We start from the raw sequence: 7,986 nt of genomic DNA, 5'->3' as shown, positions 1-7,986 counted from the left end.
AATTTAACACAAGTCCATAGGCATTCACCCCCACCTCAGAAAGCAAGGTCACTACTCTGGACAACTCTGTTTTTGTCTTCAAGTCTTGATTTGGATAAACCCCTTGAAAAAGTATTTGAGTCCAGGTAATCATTAGCTAGTATGTGAATAGCTATTATGCAACACATACTCAGAAGAATACCTAGCAAGGTGTCGTGTTCTTTACGCTTCTCGGCACACCAGGATTTCATTAGGCACTGTGGAGTGTAATCATCTGATGTGCACAGTGCTTGGAGAACCATCCTGTCATTTGGAAAGAGTAACCAGTTCGGTAGGACTTGGCACACATCTCCCATGGCCACACCTGAGTCCCTGCAATGAATGGGTGCCATGTGACATTGATGGTCACTCAAGTGGAGAAGCTAGTGAAAGCTTGGTGGCAAATTACCATCTCACCTGTAAGATGGGATGGAGAGGCAGGAACTTGTCAGGGTCAGATTTATGAGGATGATTTAAAAAGAAAGAGAGGAAATGAACCAATGGCCAAAAAGGAATCCAAGTAGGTGGCTTTGATGTATGAGTTCCATCTGCCTAATTTATTTGGTGTCTACAAACTGCATGTGATCAAGAGCCTCAGATTATGTAAATGGCAAGTCAGGGAGGGAGTTGGCAGTGGGGGAGATTTCTCTTAGTGTTTTCCAGCCAAGTCATCACATGCCCTTATGAACCCCACTGAAACCAAAACACAACAGAGAGGGATTCTCTCCTAAGAATCCTCATATTTAGCCAAAAGAAATTCCTAGAGTTTCAAGCACTGAAGTTTAATCCCAAATATAAAACGTTACTTTCTGGGTATTTAAGGGAATTCTTTAATTTCTCAATTTCCTTTCCTGAAAGATGGCTGGCTGTTTTGGTCCTGAATTTCTTGGGTGTAGTTTTAATTACTTTCATTTTCCATTCTCACTCAACAGCTTACGTTTTTCCATATCAACCACTTTGCCAAGATGCCCAGGTTCCTTCTTTCTTTTTTTATTTTTAATGAAACCCAGGTTCTTTGTGTCAATAAAATGAAAATTGTAAATGGCTCTCACAGCACTACTATTACCTGGGTTTATAGGGCCCGTTTTTAAATGTTATAATAAGTAGGAGGGACAGCAAACTATATATAGAATCCTAAAAGGGGAGGTCAACCCAGAATATAGCAAGGATCAGGACTAAGGATCTGAAAGGAGATTTTGAAAAGAGGAGCTATAGAAATTATTTTCAAGACAAAGGAAAAAGAAGTGACAATAGTAAATACTACATAATCAAGAAATGTTAGCTATGGACTATTATTCTACAAATCTATAGGCAAAATCTGCACAAAATAAGCAATATACCAAGCAGTAGGCATAGGTCAGAATGGGTTGGTACAATAGTTTCCCAGCCTGGCTCAGCATGGGTTTGGTTATTTAAATATTTGGACTGTTTGTGTTTAGGAGAATGGCCATTCCATAATTCCTCTGTTCCTATTGCTTACTACTTTCTACTTATTGTCATGGAGTGTTTATAGATTTATACAATAATAGTAGGTAGCAAATATATGTTAATCACATCTATTTGCAAGGCACTGTTAAGCATTTTATATGTTTTTCTCATTTAAACCTTGTAGAAATTATTAGTAGAAATAATATTGTTATTATTATCTTCATTTTACAAATGAGGAAACTGAAGCACAGAGAAGGCAAATAACTTGTTTAAGGTCATACTTTTATGACCTTATGACCTTTTATGAGTGGCAGAGCCAGGATTCAAACATGCATGGTGTAACACCCCAGCTTGCATTGTTAATTGCTATTTGTATATTTAATAGAGAGATGACAGTGTTTTAGACCAGCTGATAAAAGTAGACTGGAGAGAAGTGATTGGTTTCTGGATAGGTATTAAAAGTAAAACCAATAGGATTTGCTGATGTGTACAATGTATGGTGAAAGAGAAAGAAAGGGACTGGGTACAGTTGTCATCAACAGACATGGGGAAGGCTATGGAAAGTACAGTTTGGGGTGGGGACAATATCAGGAGCTCAGTGTGGGATGCACTACATTTGAGATGCCTATTAGCTATCCAAGTGATGTTGAGCGAGCAATTGAATATATATTAATACAAGTCTAGAGTTGAGAGGAGAGGTTCAGACTACAGATATAAATTCAAGAGCCAAGAGGACATAGGTATGGATGGAACTTAAGCCATGAGACTGGATGATGTCACCCAGGCAATGGGAATTGATAGAATAGAGAAGAGCGACATGGAAAACTGCTATATCTTGAGGTCTAGATCCGTGGAAACCAGCAAAAGAGACTGAACAAGAGTAGACAGAAAGACAAGAGAGTGTGAAGTCCTAGGAGCCAAGTGAAGAAAGTATTTCAAACAAGAGAGAATCATCAAAAAGTCAAAATTGCTTACTAGTCAAGCAAGATGAGAATTGATAATTGAGCATTGGATTTAGCAACCTAGAGGTCTTTGATGACCTTAATAAAAAGCAGTTTCAGCAGAGTGTCAGGGATATATCTTTGAATGAAATGGATTCAAAAGAAAATGGAAATAGACAAGTGGTAGCAGTGGGTATAGATAATTGTTTCAAGGAGTTTTGTCATAAAGCGAAGGAGAAAAAAAGTAATAGCTAGAGGTGGAAGTGGAATTAAGAGAAGGTTTCTTTGTTTTATTGAGGATGGGAGGATAGCAATATGTTTGTATGCTAATTAAACGATGGGAGGTGGAAAAATTGATACAGAAATGAGAAAGAGACTCCTGCAGCAAAGTCCATGAGTGGGCAAGAGAGGTGGGGATTTGGAAGATAAGTGCAGAGGTTGTCTTAGGCAGGCACAGGTATAGTTCATCCATAGTCACAGTGCAAAGAATTGAGGACATAGTTACAGTTGCAGGAAGATGGGTGCGTGTGGTGATTGGACATTATGGAAGTTGTCTACTGACCTATAACATGCTTAGTAAATGTTAATGCGCTCAGAGGAGGGAGATGTTTTATAAATAGAGGTGGCCGAAGTATTAATGAGATTTAAACTTTTGAAGATCTAAAAGAGTAAATTGGTAGATAGGAAGAGTATTTTGAGAATGGAAAACTATGTGAACTCAGAGACAGTAATGAACGAACTACGTTCACAAAACAGTGAGCATCCTGGTCCTGCCAGAATGAAGGGTTTGTGCTGAAAAGTTTAGGATAAGTTTGGAAATGTTGATGAGATTCAAACTGTAGAGGACTTAAACAACACAAGATCTTAGGCAACGGAGAAAAGGGTAATGAATGACATGATGGAAGAAGAGAGATTAAGAATCAATTAAGCAATGGTGGCAAAATAAAGGAGAAATGAGAAGGACCCTCAGCTCTTATAGGATATGCACAGATTTTTTTTAATTCTCTACTTTGATATGAAATCAGTCATGACAAATGAAATTTTATTATAGATAAGCAATAATAGTATTAATGGTATAGTTTTTCTTTATTCAAATTATAACCTTAATTTCAGTTGTAGAGGTAACTTTCGTCTCTTCTTCATGCCTCTCCTTCAAACATACATGAGTTTTCTCTACCTTCAAAAAACTTTAGGCTGGGAGCCATGGCTCACACCTGTAATCCTAGCACTCTGGGAGGCCAGGGCTGGAAGATCGCTTGAGCTCAGGAGTTTGAGACCCATCTCTACTAAAAATACAAAAATTAGCCAGGCATTCTGGCGTGCACCTGTAGTCCCAGCCACTCAGGAAGCTGAAGCAGAAAAAAACCTTTAATCTTCTTGTCCTCTCCGGGTACAGAATGATTGATTCCTCTCCCTCCTTTGACTGCCAAAGTTCTCCAAAAATTAATCCACATGTATTATTCCTCACCTTCTATTTACCCCTCAGATCCGAGAAGCTTGGTTCCTGCGTTAAGCTCTCTATTGACACTAATCTGCCACAGGGCCCAGGGTCATGTCACTGGAGCCCTTTCTCTTCTGCAGGTTCCTGGACATTCCAGTAATTCTCCATGCCATTAACCAGGTGCTCCTGGAAACTCAGCATCCTTGGCTGGTGTGGCCCTTCTGATCCACCCACAATACCACGGTCCCAGGTAGAAGCTTCCTTTTCCTATCTCAGTGAAGATAGCAACTTTATGGGTATGGTGGGATAAAATAATTGTCCCCCCACCCCCGTCATGACTTATGAATATGTCTCCTTACGTGGCAAAGGGGACTTTGCTGCTGTGATCAACTTAAGAATCTTGAAATGGGAAGATTAGCCTGGAGTATCCAGGTGGGTCCAATCTAATCACATTCTTAAAGCCAGAGAAACTTTCCCAGCTATACAGACTGGGAAAGAGAAAAGTGTGGCAATAGCAAAAGAGTCAGAGAGATGCGAACCTGCGGGCTTTGAAGATGGAGGAAGAGGCCAAGGATGAGGGCGTCCTCTAGAGGGTGGGAAAGGCAGGGGAAGGGAATCCCCCCTGGAGCCACACACACCCCACCCCACCCTCGAGCCCCCCCCCACCCCCCGCCCCCAAAGAACACGACCCTACTGACACATCAGCACCTACCCAGGGAGACCAGTTTTGGACTTGTGACTACAGAATTGTAAGATAATAAATTGTCTTGTTTTAAGTCATTAACTTGGTAGTAATTTCATATAGCAACAATTGGAAACTAACACAGTGGCTAAGCTACTTCCCTTTTCAGACAACCTGAAGCTCACCACTGCCTCCTCCCTGGCTCTGCTTCCTCTTTGATCATGCTCCAAGGGTCCACTGAATTCCAAAAGATAGGACTCTCCAGCTGTTAAGAATTTTAATTTTCCTATCTTTTGGAGGACTCCTGAGCTCCTGACTTCCTTTTTCTTCAGGCATTTATCTAACTGGAGTCCTCACTCCCTCGCCCAAGGGGCTGCTCTATCTGCCATCCAGGAAAGGTTTGAAAATTACTCTCATGAATGCTCCAGAAAGCAACAGAGAAGCCCAAGTACAAATCATTGTGTCACAGGGAAGATATGATCAGTGAGTTCTTTGGGTTTGTGCAGAACCATGAGCTGTTCCCATATCAAACAAGATTCTTTTTTTCTTTCAACTTCACTTTGAATTCAATTAGAATGCTTTTTCACGTGGCATTTAAGAGAATAAAGCATATGTAGCTATTGCCCTCATTACCTGAACCCAAGCTATCAGACCCCTGAGGTTGCCTTTGGACTCTGAAAAAGGACTCAAGTCTTTTGAGAGTTACTTATAAAGCAGGTATATACTGAGAGAGCGGTATTGATCCAGAGGAAGACTGTCTTGTATAGGAGGAAGGAAAAACATCAAGACTTACTAGAAAAAATAAAAGGAACTAAATTATCAAATACAAGAAAATGTGGACCAATAATGAAGACTTTGGAGGAAATTTGAAAAAAGGGAGAACTGAAGAATGATTATATGTTTGGTGACATGAAAGCGGAAGGTGTTAAGAACACAGTTGGGGTGTAGATGTATAGAGCAGAGGGTTCGAGAGATGCTGAATTATGCCTGTTTGAGTCTCTGTTGCTCTAGCGTTGGGACTTCTTCCCTTTGTTAATGAGGTTGTGATAAGAAAAAAGTACATTCATGAGTTATTAGAAGTTGGGCTATATGTGACTAATTAGCATCATTTGGGGAGGAGATCTAAGTATAGGTTTTGATAAAGGGTGTTTGCAGCAGTGAATGAGGTCATGAAAGAAATGGTTGTGTCTGAAGGATTACCTTGGGCCCTTCCAGCAGAGAGAACTTCTGTCCCTGAGACCTGTTGCTTCTCTGGCTGAACTGGCAAATGAGTGCAGGTGTTAAAAACATGTTTATGTGTGAGCATGGTCTTGCCAGTCCTACATGAAAGGAAATTCTCAGCTCATGGGCCAAGAAACAGTGTGACCCTCTGTTGCCCCATGTCAGCTGACCCGAGAAGAAAGCATGGGTGGCACCTGTCACTTGCCCTGCCTCACTGGGCTCAAGAAGGTTGTGCCATTCTGTAAATGATAAGTCCATGAAAACAAGACCAATGCTAAGTCATGTATGTGAGCCCATTTTGCCCAGAGCTTCACTTAAGGTACCATAAGTTACAGCAAATAAATCTATTGATCCTGATGATGTCTTGCTGTAAGTCATTCCTGAAAAAAGTGAAAGATATGTGCTTATTTGTATGTTTTTCAGGACCCAGTTCTGTATAACTAGACGGGGATGGGGCACAGGCTGGGGGGGCTGGTTGGAGGGGCAATAATGTGATAAATCTTTTTCAACTTTAAAATATATTTTGTTGAAATTCCGTGATATTTATATTAGGTTTATGTTTATGTTGTTATATTAGGTTTAAGTCTTCCAGTACCTTGATAAAAGGTAGGAATGGAAAGGTGTGTGTATCTATCAATTTGCATACACTTGCAAATGTTTGTAAACATATGCTGCCACTCAACAAGTGAGACTACATATGTGTGTGTGTGTGTGTATATATATATATATATATATGGGGGTAGGGTAGGAGGGGCTAGAAAAACTCATGATTATGAACCCACTGCCACCTGGGATTGTATTGCTCAATTGCAGGAAAACTATCTAAAGAAATAAACTATCTCAAATGACAAAGTAACCTAGTGGTTTTGGAAGAATGCTCACTAGTGCCAACCAGTAACCCACGATGAAAGTATACCATGTTGGTACACATGCTATTAATATTATACAGAGTGATGGGTTTTATATCCAATTTTTGTTAGCACTCCTGCTTGCCCATCCTTTGCTTCCTTTTAAGGCTAACCTAATTTATATCAGCCAGTGTTAAGGATGTCTTTTTATCCTGATGGTTGGACAGCTGGTGCCTTGCTGGCCCTAGAGAGACTGCCTCTCCCGGGGCTAGCCAACGCGCAGAGGTAGTAAAAGGCTTGTCTGTGAGCATACCTTTCATATGCAACCCAACCAACCCAGATCCCATGCTCCAATCACTCCTTTATTGGGCTGTCACAAGTCAAGCCAATATCCCCCTGTCCTAACCACAGAGGGCCAGGTATCAGACACCTAGAGATATCCCCTGTACCCCAGAGCCCACTAGAAGTGTTCAAATGAGACTATTTACTTGGCCTCACCCATTCCTCCCCCTGGAAACCACAGTAAAGGTTCTGGCCCATGGTTCCCATTGCTCCCTCTGCCTCCTGACCAAGCCAGTTCCTCTCTGCATGGTCCTGCATGATGTGCTCCCTCCTCTTGGAAACTGGGCTAAACAAACTATCTTTTCCATGGCAGCCATCTCCTGATTTATTGGCCTCACCATACCTGAATAACAGTAAAACCTACACCTTAAAGCATAGCCCTTTGGGTGTAGGCTCATGAAAATGTAGTTGATTAGTGAAAGATTAGGATTCATTTGTTTGGGACATAGTAAGACTAAGGTGACAATTCAGTCATAAGAGAGGTCAGTTTGTTTCATTATGATCCATTGCCAAACAGTCACCCGGAAAATTGAATTGTTTAATAAATATTTATTTAGAGCTACCATGTACCAAGTGGATCTGTACAAATCCATCTCTCTATTCTAAATTCCAGTGAAATCCTTATTCAAGCAGTTGAAATTACCCACGCCAGGAGAAGGGGCACAATTCACCCCTGGTGGGCCATGACCCCCTGGGTTAGTGCAGATGCACACTGTCCGGGAGCTTCCTGATTCCCGTCTGTGCCACCGGGGAAGGGAACACAAGCCCACGTCACCTTGGGCTCTTTCCAACCTCTACAAGAATAGAATCTTTCCTTTAAATCACTTCACAATATACAACTGTTTACCTTGTACCTAAATATGTTACTAGAAGGGATGTCTGCCATGTCTATACAACATAAACATCTTCAAACACATCCAAGGAATTGTCCCCAAGTTAACTAGGAGGAGAGGAGGTGTGTAGGAAGGGACTACTTTGTTTGATTTACACAATCACATGCTTTTATACATAGAACACTTCCCCATCCCTGTTTTATAGCTGAGGAACCTGAGCCCTAGAGAAAGG

The sequence above is a fragment of the Microcebus murinus genome, chromosome 3, assembly GCF_040939455.1.
Source record: "Microcebus murinus isolate Inina chromosome 3, M.murinus_Inina_mat1.0, whole genome shotgun sequence".
NCBI lineage: Eukaryota > Metazoa > Chordata > Mammalia > Primates > Cheirogaleidae > Microcebus > Microcebus murinus.
Note: the sequence above shows the minus strand (reverse complement) of the source record.